Source organism: Anabrus simplex, chromosome 10, assembly GCF_040414725.1.
Source record: "Anabrus simplex isolate iqAnaSimp1 chromosome 10, ASM4041472v1, whole genome shotgun sequence".
Classification (NCBI taxonomy): Eukaryota; Metazoa; Arthropoda; class Insecta; order Orthoptera; family Tettigoniidae; genus Anabrus; species Anabrus simplex.
Genome location: NC_090274.1, coordinates 25,652,188 through 25,673,026, shown reverse-complemented (window position 1 = coordinate 25,673,026; position 20,839 = coordinate 25,652,188).

Sequence of the window (20,839 nt, the reverse complement as noted above, 5' to 3'; positions counted from 1 at the left end):
TTCTCATGTGGCCTACGGATGTTTGTTCAGTTTATCCACTGTAATACCTGAAGACCTGATGCATGACTGCGTCACATCAAAGTATGGAAGTCGCTTTATAATGTTAGTTTTGGGTGGAAAGTGATGAATAGTGATTTCTTTGTTTGTTTCGATTATCAGCTTCACATCCATCAATGAATTACTCAGAACTTCAGAGCCGGTGAGTATATTATTATTTTTGAACGTTTTGAAATATAATAGGGGCAAGATATAGCAGATGTCTTGGATTCAGGAGGTCAAATGGATTGTATCGCGATTAACCTGTATTTGATAGGGTGGATCATGGGGGACTACTGGCAAACATGAGTGGAATAGGACTAGACAAAAGAGTGACTGAAGGTGTGGCTATACTGTATCTCTAGAAAATAGATATCAGAGAATTAGAGTCGGCGAAGCTTTATCTGACCCTGTCATAATTAAGAGGGGAATTCCTCAAGGCAGTATTATTGGACCTTTATGTTTTCTTTCATATATATCAGTGATATGTGCAAAGAAGTGGAATCAGAGATAAGGCTGTTTGCAGATGACGTTATTCTGTACAGAGTAATAAATACGTTACAAGATTGTGAGCAACTGCAAAATGACCTCGATAATGTCGTGAGATGGACAGTAGGCAATGGTATGATGGTAAACGGGTTTAAAAGTCAGGTTGTGAGTTTCACAAATAGGAAAAGTCCTCTCAGTTTTAATTACTGCGTTGATGGGGTAAAAGTTCCCTATGGAGATCATTATAAGTACCTAGATCTTAATATAAGAAAAGATCTTCACTGGGGTAATCACATAAATATGATTGCAAATAAAGGGTATAGATCTCTGCACATGGTTATGAGGGTATTTAGGAGTTGTACTAAGGATTTATAGGAGAGGGCATAAGAGTCTCTGGTAAGACCCCAACTAGAGTATGGTTCCATTGTATGGGACCCTCACCAGGATTACTTGATGCATGAACTGGAAAAAATCCAAAGAAAAGCAGCTCGATTTGTTCTGGGTGATTTCCGACAAAAGAGTACCGTTACAAAAATGTTGCAAAGTTCGGTCTGGGAAGACTTGGGAGAAAGGAGACGAGCTGTTCGACTAAGTGGTATGTTCCGAGCTGTCAGTGGAAAATTGGCGTGTAGTGACATTAGTAGACGAATAAGTTTGAGTGGTGGAGTAGGAAAGAGCACAGTATGAAGATAAAGTTGGAAGTCAAGAGGACAAATTGGGGCAAATATTCATTTATAGGAAGGGGAGTTAGGGATTGTAATAACTTACCAAGCGAGATGTTCAATAAATTTCCAATTTCTTTGCAATTGTTTAAGAAAAGGCTAGGAAAACAACAGATAGGGAATCTGCCACCTGGGCGACTGCCCTAAATGCAGATCAGTAGTGACTGATTGATTTTGATATGTATGTTCTTGCCGGGGCGCAAGGTGTCAATTCCGCTCTATAGAGTAAATGAATAAAATAAATAAATAGCCTTGTAAATCCTCTAAGGGCTGTGGCCTCCTGCAATGCTCAGTTTAATTCAATAGGTGAGCAGGTTCTGAGGAGCATTATTATATAGGTTATTTCCTAGTTTGTTTTGTGAGAACGTGTTACTGCATGTTGTACACTGTGTAGTCTCAGCTCCGAGTGGACGCAATTGTGTCTTTCGAGATCAACAATTCAAGAAAACGTGTTATTACATTCTTGACACTTGTACAGGTTTTCCCAGGGAGAGTTGTGTTGTAACCAAGGTTGAGATTTACAAAACACAACTTTATTATTCGCTTCAAATGCAAAATACACTATTTACACAAATAAAATGCAATTTAACTTGAAGCTAATGAATTAGGAATCTTGGGAATGAGTCTATCTTTTGGTACACTATATACAAGTTTACAGTATTTACATCCACTTCTATCTCGAAAAGATAGTCCTTGTGATATGAAAAGTCGATAGTCGAAAACTATCCGAAGTACTGACATAAATGTTTTGGAAAGTCCTTCCTTGTTGAGTTCATCAAGGCAAGTTCAATGTTGGAAGAATTCGTACTTGGCGAAACCAAGGGAGCTTGCATTAATTAGGGAAATATAACGGTATGTAATAGTATGACTGGATATGGGCAGCGGAAGAGGAGCGGTGACCAGAGGTGAGACCTCGTACTGCCAGAAATTCAGTCCACCTGGTCGAAGCACATTTTCAAGAGGAGTAGCCTCCGTGCTCGACGTAGGGTGTATTCTGGAGCTGGACACCGGGGCAAGTGGGCATCTGGACAAGGACCAAGGGGGATGTTTTCATTCCCCTCCCCGAAGGGGAGGGGCGGGCCACCTAGAAGGTAACGCCTTCTCTCTGGCCAGGAGATTTGGCGGGGTTCGGGGATTTGGAGTGGTTTGAAGTTAGAGAGGGGCGGTGTTATGTTTTTGTGAGGTGGGGGTGTTTGGCCTCCTGGCTAAGGGTGCAGTACCTGTTCTTGTGCTTTTTATTGAGTTTTTACTAAAGATACATTTTGTTACAATACCTGTTTGGTTTACAATACAATTGAGATTACAAATACATATAGCGATTACAATGAGGTTTTACATAAAGTGGTGGTATGGTTGCGGGTTGGACGTGGTGTTAAGGTAGGTTTGGGATGTTAGGAAATGGAGGGTTGTTGTGATGTTTGTGATGGAGGTGGCTAATAGTCGGAGAAGGTCTAGTATTGGGAGGGGTGGTATAAAGTAGTTGGTTTGAGGAATGGGTGGATGGATGACTGGTGGAGGGGTTGGGGGTGGCGGTGGGCGTGGGCGGCGGTGGGAGTTGTTAGAAGGTATACGGGTGGGTGGGGGTGGGGAGCGGGACTGCTCTACTCGGTGGTACTGAGAGTTGACTCGGACGCCGGTGGTGACGAGGTGGTGTACATCTTCTTCAGCAGGGAGATGGATGCGGACCATGTATGTCGGGCCGTTCCTGTTGAATATTCTGAATGCTCTGAGGGCTGGGATGCCTGCTGTTTTGAGTTGTTCGAGGATGTCGCTTGTGGTTATTGTAGGGTCAATGCCCCGGATGACACAACTCGGTGCTGGCTGCTGGGGTGCTGGTGGAGTGGCAGTTGCTTCTTCTTGTTGTATGGCTGGCTGAGCTGTGCTGGTTGGTTCTGCTTGGTTGGGCGTTGCTTCTTCTTGAGGTGTGATGGTTGTGTCTACTTTGTTGACAGGGGATTGCTGGGTGCTAGGTTGTGAGGGGCTGAGGGGGGTGATGGGTATTGACATTATGGGAGAGGGGTGCATAGAAGTGGTGGTAGTAATGATAGAGGTGTGGGTAGGAGTGATGGCCGAGGTAGTGATGGTAGTAGTGGTAGTGGTTATTGATATGGACGAAATGGCGGAGGGAGGTGGTGGGGGTTCCTGGGTTGCGGGTTGATTTTCTATGACAGTGGGAAGAGTGTTGGGGTTTTCATCCAGTTGCTGCATTATATAGTCCGGGGTTGGTACCACTGTGTATATCCTGTTGTTTATTTTTGCTCCGTCGACTTCCATAACTGATGCGTCAACGTCATTTCTAAGGTAGACCAGGACTTGCGTAGACGGTTGAGAAGTAGCGCTGTCCAGGAGTCTGCGGACATCGTAGACTCGGAGGCCGGCTTTCCGTAGTTGGGTCCTGATGACATGTTCTGATAGGCTGGTTTCTACACCTGTGATGAGGGAGAGATAATACATGGTTTTATGGGGAGGCGACAACCAACTAGGAGTCTGCCTATTTCTGCTTGTGTGGGCCGACTGGGTTGCGATTTTAGAGTTGAGGACACCCCAGCCGAAAAAAATACAGGTGTTGAGTTGATCTCGAGTATGGAGAGGAGATGCATCTGGACAGGCTGGGGTTCCTCTTTATAGTACACACACGACTGTTCAGGCACGCGCACTGAGGGCTGCGCGTCGAGGCTAGAAGAATGACACTTGGCGCGCGTGTAGCTGGCTGGCGGAGCGAGAAGGGAGCGCCGGACAGACAACAGGTTGAGATTCCTTTTTTGTGAAAGCGTACCCCTCCACATTTCGTTCTTACATATATATTCTCCTCAGAATGTTTGTGGAAGTCTCTTTTAAGTTCTTGAGCTTTTCCCACGTGGAAATTCTCTATTACATACTTGCGTGTCCTCGTGATGTGTTTCGTGATGACTTATAAGATCACCACTTAATGTCTGTTTGACACCTGTCTTGCTGCTTCCCAGAAGATGACCATCATGATTCCCTCTTCGTGAAGACGTGCCGTACTATTGTATGTTGTATATTTCACCTCTGTCCTAAGGACGTACTTTAACATACTTTATACTTGAGCGGCTTCTTTCCGCAGTGTGCGCGATGGTGATTTTTATGTTCTCCACTTCATAAAAACCTCTTGTATTTTTGGCACTCTATAGAGTAGCAACGTATAATTGCCTTAGATGCCCATTAATGTAGGTTCGTGCTTTAGACTGATTGTGTAATTTAAAACAGCGGTTTTGTTTCGCTTATCCCTGAAACATAAGTTACGTACAGCTCACGGATATCGCAGTTTTCAATAGGAGTTATTCTTCATTGAGTCATTTTATTTTAGAACTATTTATTACCTACTAGTAGCGGTTAGCCTGTTCACAATGATATGTTATACAGTAGATCCCTTTTTCTCCGGATATCGGGTTTATCAGGACTGATTACGTGGATGATATTTCTACTCAAACTCGCTCTTAAAATTAACATTTTTTAGCTTGGATGAACCTAAATTACTTCCATTGTAGATGTAGACTGAGGTGGTTTGGACATGTAATGAGGATGGAGCCAACAAGGACAGCATATGTTAACTTGGAGCGACATGTGGCAGGGAAACGGAGGGTGGAAAGACCAAGAACCCACTGGATGGACATCGGGGAAGGACACTAGAGGACGTCATTAACAACAGAACGTATCTCAATAAGACAGAATGGAATTGGCTCACCAACAGTACCCGGGGAACTGGAACTGTAAAATGATGATATAGATGAAAATTACTTCAGTCTAAGATAATTATTCTGAAATGCTTGTAAGTTAAAATAAAATTAATCATTTTAGAATTTAATTTTTTGTATTAGTTTTAAAGATTTCTACTTGTTATATTTATCTATGATAAAACGTGGGTGCGTGAACCTGAATGTACTGAAAACAAAGGGAAAAACCATCTTGACTCAATAGATTTTTGTGACAGCGGGTGTTCCGTTAGTGCAAGTATGACGTCCTCTTCCCCACAGATTTATTAACTGAAATGATGTACAGTTCTATAATCGAAGTCGCTTATACAGTATGTGCTATATTTACTTTACATTATTGATTGTTGCTTCATCTTTTGCATTGCACTGTTGGTAGTGTAGTAAAAACGCAATATATTTTATATAAACTGCTATTCGTGTCCTTTACGAATTTTCTGCATTTTCGGTCATTTGAGTCGGTCCCTTCTGAGCCGGGTAAATGGTATTCTACTGATAAAGTGAATTATTCGTTCTATTAATGAATTTTTCGTGTTGTCAGCTGTAGGGAATTTAGGCCAAAAAGCTTAATTTAGAGTCACGTAGTTGTAGCTTGAAGCATAAGGCGTATTCGAATATAGATTCGATCCATTGACCATCTGTAAAGACCTCACGCATATTTTTCAATACTCCAACGTTCCAGAACCCATAGGAATTCGCTTTTTTTCCTCAAGAAAGCGGTCTGGAATTCTATGCATACTGATTAGAGATTACGAGAGCTCGGAAATTGAGAAAAAATCCTACTTCAACTATTCATGTTTTTTGTGTTAAAAGCATGATAGCAAACAGGAAGGTGGAAAACGTTTATTCAGCAAAGAAAACGGTAGATGACTTGCTTATCATTGCAATTGTTCGCCACTTCACACTTTAGTTCCTCGTTATGATTACAAATTAAGACCTAGCGGACGAGTGACAATCATATGTAAAGAGTGGACAATATTACTAGTTTCCACCTTGCCCGTAGCCTGCTATAATTACCATTAAAATTAAAAAAAAAAACTGATGTAGTTATATAATGTTATTAGACAGAATCCATGCTTGCAATAGGGTCGCAGGAACGTGACTACGATATTCCAAACTTCTACAAAGAAATAATTGTTTTGGTTCTTACATTTACTTTCAAAAGATCAGCTCTAAATGCATTTCCTATCTGTTTAGTCATTGTGGTTGGAAAGTTCCAGTGACGTAAACAGGATGCCGATTAAGTCATATCTTTTATCTTTTAAATATGTCGAGAGAGAGGATATCAAAACTCTAAGATATGCCGATGATATTGTTATTTTCACTCACTACTGATCTTCATTTAGGGCAGTCGCCCAGATGGCAGATTCCCTATCTGTTGTTTTCCTAGCCTCTTCTTAAATAATTGCAAAGAAATTGGGAATTTATTGAACATCTCGTTTGGTAAGTTATTACAATCCCTAACTCCCCTTCCTATAAACGAATATTTGCCCCAATTTTTCCTCTTGAATTCCAACTTTATCTTCATATTGTGATCCTTCCTACTTCACCACTCAAACTTATTCCTCTACTAATGTCACTACACGCCATCTTTCCACTGACAGCTCGGAACATACCACTTAGTCGAACAGCTCGTATCCTTTCTCCCAAGTCTTCCCAGACCGAACTTTGCAACATTTTTGTGACGCTACTCTTTTGTCGGAAATCACCCAGAACAAATCGAGCTGCTTTTCTTTGGATTTTTTCCAGTTCATGAATCAAGTAATCCTGGTGAGGGTCCCATACACTGGGACCATACTCTAGTTGGGGTCTCACCAGAGACTCTTATGCCCTCTTCTTTACATCCTTACTACAACTCCTAAATTCCCTCATAGCCATGTGCAGAGATCTATACCCTTTATTTACGATCATATTTATATGATTACCCCAGTGAAGATCTTTTCTTATACACTGACTGGCAGAGCAAATGCAACACCAAGAAGGAGTGGTCAGAACTTTATGCCAATTGCAGGGTAGACTGACGTCACTGAGGTATGCTCATGATGTGAAATGCACCGCTGTGCTGCGCACGTAGCGAACGATAAATGGGACACGGCGTTGGCGAATGGCCCACTTCGTACCGTGATTTCTCAGCCGACAGTCATTGTAGAACTTGTTGTCGTGTGCCACAGGACACGTGTATAGCTAAGAATGCCAGGCCGCCGTCAACGGAGGCATTTCCAGCAGACAGACGACTTTACGAGGGGTATGGTGATCGGGCTGAGAAGGGCAGGTTGGTCGCTTCGTCAAATCGCAGCCGATACCCATAGGGATGTGTCCACGGTGCAGCGCCTGTGGCGAAGATGGTTGGCGCAGGGACATGTGGCACGTGCGAGGGGTCCAGGCGCAGCCCGAGTGACGTCAGCACGCGAGGATCGGCGCATCCGCCGCCAAGCGGTGGCAGCCCCGCACGCCACGTCAACCGCCATTCTTCAGCATGTGCAAGACACCCTGGCTGTTCCAATATCGACCAGACCAATTTCCCGTCGATTGGTTGAAGGAGGCCTGTACTCCCGGCGTCCGCTCAGAAGACTACCATTGACTCCACAGCATAGACGTGCACGCCTGGCATGGTGCCGGGCTAGAGCGACTTGGATGACGGAATGGCGGAACGTCGTGTTCTCCGATGAGTCACGCTTCTGTTCTGTCAGTGATAGTCACCGCAGACGAGTGTGGCGTCGGCGTGGAGAAAGGTCAAATCCGGCAGTAACTGTGGAGCGCCCTACCGCTAGACAACGCGGCATCATGGTTTGGGGCGCTATTGCGTATGATTCCACGTCACCTCTAGTGCGTATTCAAGGCACGTTAAATGCCCACCGCTACGTGCAGCATGTGCTGCGGCCGGTGGCACTCCCGTACCTTCAGGGGCTGCCCAATGCTCTGTTTCAGCAGGATAATGCCCGCCCACACACTGCTCGCATCTCCCAACAGGCTCTACGAGGTGTACAGATGCTTCCGTGGCCAGCGTACTCTCCGGATCTCTCACCAATCGAACACGTGTGGGATCTCATTGGACGCCGTTTGCAAACTCTGCCCCAGCCTCGTACGGACGACCAACTGTGGCAAATGGTTGACAGAGAATGGAGAACCATCCCTCAGGACACCATCCGCACTCTTATTGACTCTGTACCTCGACGTGTTTCTGCGTGCATCGCCGCTCGCGGTGGTCCTACATCCTACTGAGTCGATGCCGTGCGCATTGTGTAACCTGCATATCGGTTTGAAATAAACATCAATTATTCGTCCGTGCCGTCTCTGTTTTTTCCCCAACTTTCATCCCTTTCGAACCACTCCTCCTTGGTGTTGCATTTGCTCTGTCAGTCAGTGTAGATTAGGAAATGAAGTCTTAAAGGAAGTAGGTGAATATTGTTACTTGGGTAGTAAAATAACTAACGATGGCAGAAGCAAGGGGGACATGAAATGCCGACTAGCACAAGCAAGGAAGAGATTGCTTAAGAAAATAAATTTGCTCACTTCGAACATTGATATAGGAATTAGGTGTTTCCGAAGACTTTCTTCTGGAGCATGGCACTGTATTGAAGTGAAACATGGACGAAAACTGGTTCAGAAAGAAAGAGAATAGAAGCTTTTGAAATGTGGTGTTACAGAAGAATGCTGAAGGTGAGATGGATAGATCGAATCACGAATGAAGAGATCCTGAATCGAATTGGTGAAAGGAGATCGATTTGGCTAAATTTGACGAGAAGAAGACAGAATGATGGGACACATTTAAGACACTCAGGACTTGGTCAGATTAGTTTTTGAGGGAAGTGTAGGTGGTAAGAACGGTAGGGCTAGACCAAGGTATGAATATAACAAGCAGATTAGAGCAGATGTAGGATTTAGTACTTACGTAGAAATTACAAGGATAGCAACAGGACAGGCTGGCATGGAGAGCTGCATCAAACCAATCTATTGGACTGATGACTCAAACAGTAACAATACATACCGTACTATTAATAAAATTGAGACAGTGCTTGTTTGTTTGGGATAGGATCGAAAACTACTGGACCGTTTGAGCTGAAATTTAGTAAGAATATAGCTTGAAATCCCGAATTACTCAAGGGATACTTTTGATTTTGATATACAGTCGAACCTCGATATCTCGATTACTCGAAGTTTCATTATCTCGAAGTAACTTAAATTTCCCGGCCGTTTGTTCTATTCTTCACGTGTAGGTTTATTTCTCTATTACTCGAAATTCGGTTACACAAATTTCTCGATTTCTCGAAGCAAAAATTTCCTCCCTTGAAGCAAAAAAGACTCTGTAACTCGAATTTTGTGCACTATTAACTCTGCAATACGCCATTTGTGATTTGTGAGGAACAGTTACCAAGTAAAGAATGGGTTGCAGTGATGCTGAGTGCTAATACGACGGGAACAGAAAAACTAAAACTTGTAGTGATCGGTAAATAGGCGAAGTCTCCCTGTGTCTCGGCTGTGCATTAATTACCGGTCACGTACGAAAGCAACCTCCGAAGTCGCGGATGACAAGCTCCATTTACGAATCTCCGCTGCGTGGTATTGACGAGAAGTTTCAGCGTGAAGGGAGGAAAGGTTAACAGTAACAAACAGAAGAGACTAACGGATGTTTGCCAAAGGTGTTAACCGAGGTATGTTTCTTGTTTCACTACTGTATGTACTGTGTCCTTTCTTCTTCTTCTTCTTCTTCTTCTTCTTCTTCTTCTCTCTTTTTTTTTCCTTACGGCGACGATGGGATAGGAAAGACCTAGGAAATGGAAGGAAGCGGCCGTGGCCTTAATTGAGGTACAGCCCCGGCATATTCCTGGTGTGAAAAGGCCTTTACTATACAGTAAGCGGCTGCTAAATTAATGTTACGAAATCTTAGAATCGGGGAAGAAGTCCATTTCATCACATGATTAGCAACAGTAAGACCCACAGTATATTAAGCATAACATCAATTTGCACTGAATGGTGAACACGTTATTTAATTACAGTAAAACAACAGAGTACGCCAACAATGGGAGTACAGTACGGTGGTAGTGGTTACTGTTTTAAGAGGAAGTGCACCTGGGCAACCATCCTCTATTAATACTAATCAAAATAAAAATGGAAGAGGTCCGACACCGGGCGAGTTGACCTTGCGGTTAGGGGCGCGCAGCTGTGAGCTTACATCCGGGAGGTAGTGGGTTCGAACCCCACTGTCGACAGGCTTCAAGAGGGTTTTCTGTGGTTTCCCATTTTGACACCAGGCTGTACCTTAATTGAGACCACGGCTGCTTCCTTCCCACTCCCAGCCCTTTCCTATCCCATCGTCGCCATAATACCTATCTGTGTCGGTGCGACGTAAAGCGACTAGCAAAAAAACAACAACAACAATAAAGTGTGTGTGCAGTTTGCAAGCAAAGTCATCTCCGTACAGGCCATGCCGGGCATTGGAGGGGTGGAAGGTCAAGGCTTCGACTATCCGTAACCTCGGCACTTGGGTAGAATGGTTATCTCTATGCCCCCAGGAATTAACATGGTATACGTGACGACCATGCCTTTACTGGCAGGACCTAGTGTTTACAGTGCACTATGTCTTCTGGTATGGGGTAGAACAATTTTGTTCCGTATGCAGCCAGTCCCTGCTATGAATGGTGTGAAAATGTTGCTCATAGGGTCGGTTGGTGCATGCATTTCAGTGGGCTTGGCAGACTGATATGTAAGAGCAACTTCTGACTCGGTGAGGAAAGCAACGGGAAACTACCTCACTAACTTCCCTGGTACGCCTCTTCAGTGATGCCTATGACAGCTGATGGTGGAGCTGTTGAGGATCCAACCAGCCTTAGGGTGGAAGACTGAACATACATACACACGACTATCCAGCGGCAGCCCGGTGTCTATTAGCTGCTTGTAGGATTTACTACGTCTACTGTAGCCGGAGTTGCCAAATCGTCTACTGCACTGGACGTGCAGAAAGGGTAAAGGCGGAAGAGAGTGTCGAAGAAAGTGGTTTGGCAACATCTCCACAATTAACAAGGATCACTCAGAACTCGTTAACTCAGCAGGGTGCAAGGTGTGATTGCTGGTTTCGAGCTCGCTTCCAGGAATTGAGCTCACCATGTTTTGTTTTGTCTCAAAGTATACTCATTTTTTATGTAGGCTGGGTGAACCTCATGACCATATGTACCTCCGGAAGTGGAAATCTCACTTCTTAAATTTTTCAACTTCTTGACGGAGAATCGAATCCACGTCCTTTCGGGTGAACCGGGCACGTTTTTACCGTCTCGGCCAGGCAGCCCCTTTGTGCAGTTTGTACTGTAGTATGTTTAGGTCTTATTTCAGCGGTCTGTCTGTCTGTTAGGTCATCAGCCCAGAGGCTGGTTGGATCCTCAAATAGTGCCACCAAAGGTTATGCGGTTATAAGGAAACCGCAAAAACCAATGGCAGCACCAAAATGAGGCGTACTAGGCAAGACGAGGAGTGAGGTAGTTTGCCATTGCTTTCCTCACTGGGTCAGAAAGTGCTATTGCAGCACGACTGACCCTATGAGCAATACCTTTCATAACACTCAGATGCACTAGTCGTGCTCTGAATGTCATTACTCAGCACCACCCATACCCCAGCAGCTTCCATATTGTCACAGCCATGGATGAGTCTGGGCCTTCGGTGGACGCTACACTTTACTCTGGCCTGCGCCAAGAGATGGATACAAAAGTACTGTATCCATCAAGAAATGGCAGCAGGCAAATTTCAGCGGTATGCGTTTCAAAATATTCTAACAGTTTATTCTGATCCGAGACATTTTTCTCGCCGTACTGCCAATAAGCGTAACAGTAGTAGGGCTGCACCCTTCTTTCCAAACATCATTGCAAACAAAAACATCTGAGTTCGTGTCTTGCCGACCCCTTCAATCACGCCGCCGCCCGCATTCACTATCGCGGATAATTTACGACTTTGTTTACTGGTGGGCTGCGGATAAAAGAGGATGAGGAAGAAGGACTGTAAACATTGTACCCGAGGAAGAAACTACAGAACTATTCGGATGGCGAGCTACAGACATGGACAAAAGTATTCATACCCCAACCCATCCAAAACAAAATACTTTATTGCTGGATAGAGATGGGAGTTACATATCGTAACATGATACTGTATCCTAATCCATAACAGTAAGCTGTTCCAGAAATATTATGTTCCTCCGGAGACCCTGCTACAAAAGTAACTGTCTCAGCGAAACCAAGGGAAGGGTAGGGAGTTTCTGATTGGCTAACGGGTATTAGGAAGTATAGCAGCTCGCTTTAAGGGCGCACTCCTGCGCAGGCGCGAGCGATACTTTTGTAACAGGTTAGTGGTTATACAGTTGGTCTTCCCACCTTGCATCTCGGGTTTCACTCCGTGTTCTGGACAATGAGTGAGTGGATGTATTACATCCGATACGATTTATGTGGACAAAAACTCAATTACAGGAAAACGGTTTCCTAGAAACGCGCTGAAATAATGTACCCAATAATAATAATATTAATAATAATAATAATAATGATAATTTAAAAAATTAAACATTCTACCGGTTCACAAAGTTCTGATAATGTACATGGAACTCAAATATCACATCCTGAAAAGCTATCGCAAGTCCCATTACGTGAATCTGTGCGTCCTGAAATTTCGTCATCGACTGCAACCTGTGAGGCAATGCAGCAAAAGCTGCTACCATAATTTTTACCAGTACAAAAAGAAAGAGTGATATACAGAAAAAAAGAAAAAGACACTGGACAAGCCACTTACACTGTTGTTTGCCACATACCCACAACCTTCTGTAAATGACAAATGATGATTTTGGAGCCTTTTATACTGGATTTACAGAGCGAGTTGGCTACACGGTTTGTGTTACGTAGCTGTTAGCTTGTATTCGGGAGATGGTGGATTCGAACCCCACTGCCGGCAGTCCTCAAGATTGTTTTCCGTGGTTTCCCGTTTTCACACCAAGCAAATGCTGGGACTGTTCCTCAGTTAAGGCCATGGTTGCTTCCGATCTAGTCCTGTCCTATCCTATCCCATCGTCACCGTAAGATCAGTCTGTGTCGGTGCAACGTAAAAAAAAAGAAAAGTACTGGATTAAATTTTTTTTTCTATTTTGCTTTACGTCGCACCGACACAGATAGGTCTTATGGCGACGGTGGATTAAACTCTGCTTACGTCTTGCCTAGTAGGGCTATTTTCTCATGACCCATTCCGGCAGCATCTAAGGTGTATAAGATACTCGTTCATCAACGTATTTTATAAAGTCTGGTCCTAATATCTGTTTAACTACAGATCCTTGGACATCTACGAATGCACATAGCAGCAAGTATTAGTTCTCGGAATGTAAGTGGGTCATTGCAAACATTTTTCTAGGAATAGTTAACAATGTGAGTGACGAGGTAGCGAAAGGGACAGTGAGAGAGAAGAAAGCGAGATGAAGGTATAGTATTGCTATTTATAAGTACTTACTAAGGTGTGGTTAGGGGCTACAAAAGACAGCAGGTATAAGGAATGTTCCTTCCAAAAGTTCACCTGCAATTTGTATTATGTTACTTTTATATCCTAATACTCCAACCTAATACTACAGTGTAACGGATACACAGGAACATGATACTGGAAAGCAACCATTTGTCCCATCCCTATTGCTGGACCAGTACGGAGTACAGGTCAAAATTACAAACCCAAACGTATACCTTGTACAGCAGTGTGCATTAAAAACCACAAAATAAACTGGAAGTAAATAACAGTACATAACAAAGCAAAAAATTCGTACTCCATGACACTACTTGTCTGGACATAAGTATTCATACCGTATCCCAGAAGAGTTCACAACTCAATGAAGAAACAGATATTACCAACTCGATCAGTAGCGCGTTTGTTTGCCTTTCCTGTATATTACTTATTTTAACCTGCTGGGCACTGAGAACACCAGTTTCCATGTTAGTTCAGATGAAATGTTCCCCATTCTTGTTGTAGTAACTGTTTCAAGTGTGCTTTACTTGTTATGTGATGTCTTCTTAGTCTGGACTCCAATTCACTCCATAGATGTTCGATGGGGTTGGTATCCGGCGATTCGGGAGGCGTTTCTAATGTGTGCGGCGTGTTGTAGAGTACCCAAAAATGAACAAATTCCGCCGTGTGTTTGGGATTATTGTCGTATTGGAAGTAAAACTCATTAGTAATCCCAAGTTTTCGGCGCTGTTGCGAAAGTTTTCTTTCAGGATGACCGGGCGAGTTGGCCGTGCGCGTAGAGGCGCGCGGCCGTGAGCTTGCATCCGGGAGATAGTAGGTTCGAATCCCACTGTCGGCAGCCCTGAAAATGGTTTTCCGTGGTTTCCCATTTTCACACCAGGCAAATGCTGGGGCTGTACCTTAATTAAGGCCACGGCCGCTTCCTTCCAACTCCTAGGCCTTTCCTATCCCATCGTCGCCATAAGACCTATCTGTGTCGGTGCGACGTAAAGCCCCTAGCAAAAAAAAAATCTTTCAGGATGTTTAAATACTGAAATGTGTCCATAGTCCCTTCGATAAATACCAACTCCCCGACTCCTGAAGCGGCCATTGAGCCTCACACCATAACCCCACCTTCGCCGTGCTTCACAATGGTAACGAGATTCTGCTCATCGAGCTCTGTGTTAGGGCGTCTCCACACTAAAATGCGTCCATCACTTCGGACTTCGGAAAATATTAAATTTACTCTCATCTGTAAACATCACTGTCGACCAAAAGGCATTATCTTTCGCCGCATGTTCTTTTGCAAACTATAGACTCTTCCGTCGATTCACTTTCGTTATGTGCGGTTTCTTTCTTGGGGCCCTAGATCGATACCCAGCACGATGAAGGACCTTCCTTACTGTTTCCTGTGACACTGCATGATGGAAATATTCTGCCAGTTGCGACGCTATTGCCGAAGATGTAGTGTGTGGTTGTTTTTTAATTGTGGTCCCTATGAACCTTTCTTCTCGTGCGGGCAGTTTCTTCGGACGACCACTTCTTTTCTTGCTTATAAGAACATCATGTCCTTTTAACCTTTGCGTGATGCTTTGCACAGTTGGTTTACTTCTTCCAATGATGTTTCCGATCTCGGAATACGATTTTCCTTGGTGGTGAAGGCGTAGAATAAGTCGTCTCTCTTCAACAGACGTTTCCCTAGTTTTCCTCGCCATTGGACAAGTATCGTCTTTGCCAGCTGATCAGTCCGTCTCTGTCTGCATCTACTACACATCTAATGCCACGGAACAACACAGGTTTCTGTTTACTCGTGCAAACCCTATTTTTACACGTAAGGTATAAATACGTATGCCCAGACAAGTAGTGTCATGGAGTACGCATTTGTTGCTTTGTTATGTACTGTTATTTACTTCCACTTTATTTTGTGCTTTGTAATGACCACTGCTGAACAAGGTATACGTTTGAATTTGTATTTTTGACCTGCACTCCGTATTGGTCCAGCAATAAAGTATTTTGCCTTGTATGGTTAGGGGTCTGAATACTTTTGTCCATGTCTGTATATAATATTGTCTGAAGGATGAACAACGTATTCGAAGCAGTTATGACCGGCCGTTTCATTCAGGTCACTTTCGTCAAATGTGTCTGGCTGTTGACCACACACAGTGTGATGGTGGTGGTGATTATTGTTTTAAGAGGAAGTACAACTAGGCAACCATCCTCTATATAACACTAATCAGAGGGAAAAATGGAAGGGATCCGACACTTCGAAAAATGAAGATATCGACCAAAGTAAGGTAAGGGCCACGAAGGGCGTGAAAATGAAAGACTCCCTAGCCCTCGCAAACCTAATAGCGTCGGGGTCGGAAAAGAACAAGAGTTGACCAAGAGAGGTCGGATAGGATAGGTTGAAGTGAGGAGCCTGGCACAAGTAAGTGGAAGCAGTGCCAGCACTCAGCTAAGGGCCCCGTGATCGCCAACCCACGCTCCAAAGTTCAGAGCTCCTGGGGCCCCTTTTAGTCGCCTCTTACGACAGGCAGGGGATAACGTGGGTGTTATTCTACCGCCCCCACCCACAGGGGGAACACAGTGTGAGGTGAGCGTTTAAAGGAGGGAATATTAACACAGGTTTACAGCGAGATTAATCGGTTCCAGATAAAAATAGTTGTTGATTGACATGACCGCTAAGGCAGTTTTCTCTGCGTTGTGATTTTTTCCCTCCTCGTCTCAGGACGTTATGAGTGACTTAAATTTTTTCCTCTCATTTCATTCTGTCTTAGACGCCTGTGCGATGTACAGATGTCGGTGGGTAGCTGTGCATTTGGCCGTGGGAGAAAAGTAATGTAAAGCTATCAAAATAGTACATAACTAACCTAGTATTTTCTTCTTTCTGAATCTGTTTACACCCCAGGGTTGGTTTTTTCCTCGGACTCGGCGAGAGATCCCACCTCTACCGCCGCAAGTGCAGCGTCTTGGAGCGTGAGACTTTTTGTCGCGGGATACAACTGGGTGGAGAGCCAGTACTTCGCCCAGGCAGCCTCACCTGTTATGCTCAATAGGGGCCTTGTGGGGAGGGGTGGGGATAGGAGGATTTGGGGGGATAAGACAAGGAAGAGGAAAGGATGTGGCCGTGGCCTTTTAGGTACCATCCTGGCATTTGCCTAGAGAAGTGGGAAACCACGGAAAACCACTTCGAGGATGGCTGAGGTGGGAATCGAAACCCCCTATACTCAGTTGGCCTCCCGAGGCTGAGTGGCCCCATTCCATTTTTGGTCCACTTTTCAAATTTTGGGGCAGAGCCGGGAATCGAACACGGGCCTCTGGGGTTAGCAGCTAATCACACTAACCACTACAGCACAGAGATGGACCTAGTATTTTCCCAAAGTGAAATATTTCCAATAACATTTTAACCTTTCCATTATATAATAATAATAATAATAATAATAATAATAATAATAATAATAATAATAATAATAATTGTACCGGGCGGTACACCTCCACTCCGCTAATTTAAAAATTGCGCCAGGTGAAACTCCTCTGCTGGAGGAAGTCTGAACTTTATTGACAGTATTAATTTTCTACCTTCTCAGAAGATGTCACCACGTGGAAAATTTTGAGTTTTTGAACTGTGTCATTTTTGATGTGTTTTTGTTTCGCTTGAAGTAAGAAGTGTGAACTTTCTCTTCTAGAGGACACTATTGAAGATCTATAATAGTGCAACCTAGTGCGGAGTCAAAGAACTATTTTTTTGGAGAAAATTTAATTTCAAGAGTTTGTTCTTTGTTAAATTTCTTTCTATCATTGTTTAAGTTGGCAATATTTACCCCTTTCTTCCCCTTGTGTTGAACCTAACCAATCCCGAATTTCTTAAATTAATTTCTATCCAATCAGATGTATCTTCCCCCAACTTTAATCTGTTGCGGGGTCCTATCCAATAAAGAGTTTGTGGGAGGGTGTTTTCTTTCCCCTAACGCCTAGAAACTTCCGCGAGAGTATTTAAACTGCTGATTTTTGGGTCTCTAGGCCACTTCTGTTCCATCTTTCAGTGTGTTAAGTACATAGCAGGGGGCGGGAAGCGCCTCTTTCTTCTCCAGCCGTTCAACACAAGGTAATGGCCGATTAATAACTTCTTTCTTTGCTAGCTCAGCAGTTTAACTTTCGGGGCGGGTTCTAAGCGTTCAACCATGTAACCTTTTCCTAAAATGGAACTTCTCTTTTCATCTATTCTCTTGTAAAACGACATATTGGGATAGAGAGTGCTAACCCTCTCGAGCTCCCACTCACATTGTCTTGAGGTGAACTTATTTTCTCAACCTATTCTTCGTTAATGTAAAACAAATTGTTCTTTTCTTAAGTCACCTCTTTAGCATGGGATTAGCCCTTGTATTAACGGCCTAGTGCCAAGTAGGTCTTAATCAAAGTGTATTAGGAGTGCAAGTTCGCCTCCTCTCAAATTGTTATTTTAGAGGTCATTTAATTAACCTGCTTTTCCTTTAATAGACCTCAGTAGATTGGGTATTTTACCCCTGTGTTTATGTCCGTTGAGGACAACTTGAAGGTGGAGTTTGGTGTGGCCTGGGAGAGGCTTAAATTTTGAGAGCGAGTGGCTCTTTTGAAAATTCTGGGTTGTATGCCTCATGGAGGTTTTTCAGTGTAATTTGGAGCAAGGGCTCCTAGGTATGAATGGGGTTTTCTCCCCCTCTGTTAAAACTTGTGTTTGAGGTAAAACTAAGCTGATTGCCCAAGCATTGTGAAGTCAGGGCGCGAAGCCCAAATTCTGTAAATATTGTAACTAACCCCTTTTGAATTGCTACTTTGTACCTGCCATGCTTGTTATTTCTTTGTTTTCGAAAAGAAAATATAACCTTGTTAACTTTTAAATTAATTTTACATTGCACTATAATTTCGTAGCTTGAAACCCATTCACACCCGCACCTTCTTTCACCTCTACCTACCACGGAAAAGTCCGTAACAAGTGGTAGCAGAGCGTGGTTGAATGGGTCTCAATTTAGCCCCTTTTGACGGCTACACATTGTTTTGATCCGAACTCTAACCATTTTCTCAGTTGCTGGAATTTTTTAACCTTTTCTAAATTGGTCTGTCATCATGCCCGGCCCTCGCGATGTTCTCCTTCTTAACTATTTGCGCAAGGAGGAGTTGATCTATGAATTAACTATCAGAAATGTGCAATCTGGAGGCACGGTTGCAATAGACACTAACAAGCTTAGAGAGTCCCTGGATTTGCCCATTTCCATCCCCAATTTGGGAGAGAAAGAAATTGACGACTCTCTTTCCACGATCACGGAGAATATTACTGGGTTAGCTTCTGTAGTTAGTTTTTTTGATGAAAATGATCCGTCTCCTAATCAAATTAAGCGTGTGCAAGGCAGGCTATATCATTTTTCGAATAGGGTTAACGATCTGTTGTCTCTAAAACTGAATGATGTTCAGAGGAAGGAAGCTAGTACGCTCCTGGAAAATATTTCCGAATTATCTAGTAAGGTCACTCAATTGTTAACTGGGGAAGTTCCTCCCAAATCTGATCAACCCACCATAGTAAATGCAGGTAGTGAGGAAGCGCCTCCCAAGGGAGAAGTTAATAGAATAACCGTTGCTGCTCAAACTATCCCTGCCCCATTGGACAACGAATCCGAACGTCGTGCATCATTGAGTAACATCCGTTCTGAATTAACTTCCTTACCATTGAAACCTTTACCTACTATGTCACCCGGGTTTAGCAGCTTGCCTCATCCATTGGCAATGTTGCTCAGAGGTATCTCTAAGTTTTCCGTTAATACCACTAGTGATGTAATTTCATTTTTAAGATTTCTAGTGGAATTTCAGGATCATGCCCTTGTTTTTTCTCTTTCTCCATGTCAAATCTTGCAAATTATCTATCCGTATGCTATTGGTATTCTCTCTGATAAAATCGTAAGAGCCATTGCCGAGCAATCATCTATTGAGGATTTCCATGCCCATTTGCTAGCTAACTTCATCCCTGCTAGGGCCAGGTCCTCCCTTATTCAGAAGTACTATTATCGTGTACAGCGCTTGGATGAAAACTTGGCTGATTTCATACAGGACATTAAGTTTTATATTGGGGTGTTTGCCCTTCATTTTCCTGAAGATCAGATTGTACAGGCTATTGTAGAGGGAATTTCACCTCCCTATAGGTCATATTTGTGTTTCGCGGCGTGCCCGCAAACTTTCTCGGAACTTGAAGCATTGGCCGTCTCAGCGGAAGGAGTTAGATACGCCGATTCTTTGCGTGTCGCGAAAGAACCCCCGCCTTCCATTAGTAATACTCGGCCTCCACCTCGCCGATCAGTCACCCCCCGTAAATGTTATGCTTGCGGGTCGCCTGACCATCTGCGCAATAAGTGTCCTTTGATCAAAACTAGTAGGGCAAATAATGGAGCTGGTTCATCACAAGGCTGTTTTAAATGTGGGGCTTTCTCACATATCGCAAAGAATTGTCCCAATTCGAATAGCACCCCCTCCTGCTCAACTTCTGGTGTAACTTCCAACAACAATCAAAAGTGACTAGTGGCTGCGGCTGAGTCAACTAATTCTGCTTCCCAAGGCTCAGCCCCTGGCAAAAAGGTCGAGAATTCAGGGAACGATAAGTCTTCGAATACATCTTTTGAATGCCCCAAAGAGTGCCTTAGGATCGCGGCGGATACCCCCGCACCTGTTCCTTTTCTTAAGATTGAGTTAAATAACGAGCCTATAACAGCTCTCTTAGATTCAGGCAGTGTTTGTTCGATTATTTCGGCTGAATGGTATTCTAAATTGAAATCGGTTTGTAAACTTCCTGACTATGTCTCTTCTCCTGTTCAATACGTTTCGGCTAATTCATCTCCATTAGAAATTCTAGGTTCCTTACTGGTCAAAATTCGTGTTTTTAAGTTTACTTGGAAAATTAAATTGTTTGTGGCTAAGCACCTGTCTTGCCCCATCATACTGGGAGCGGACTTTATTTCTCACACTGGTCTTGTGCTCGATCTTCAGAGTAAGTCGTGCACATTCAAATTTGTGTCCAATTGTAAAATTCCCTTGTTAAAGTGTAATTCTGTGTCGTGTTCATCTATTTCGCCTACCCAGGATGAGATGTTGTTAGACCTTAGACATCTACCTGAGGAGCAGGCTGATAGTATTCGTAAATTATGTCAGTCATTTCCAGAGGTGTTCTCTGATACTCTTGGTGTTACTGACCTTATTGAATACAAAATTGAGGTCACGGATTCGATTCCTGTCCGTTTTCCACCTTATAGGCTATCTCCACCTAAAATGAAGGCTCTGAAAGAAATTATCGATCAGATGTTGAAGGATGGTATTATTAGGCCCTCTAAGTCGGCGTATGCATCGCCTATTTTTCTAGTCCCGAAACCCCAAGGAGGCTTCAGGCCTGTC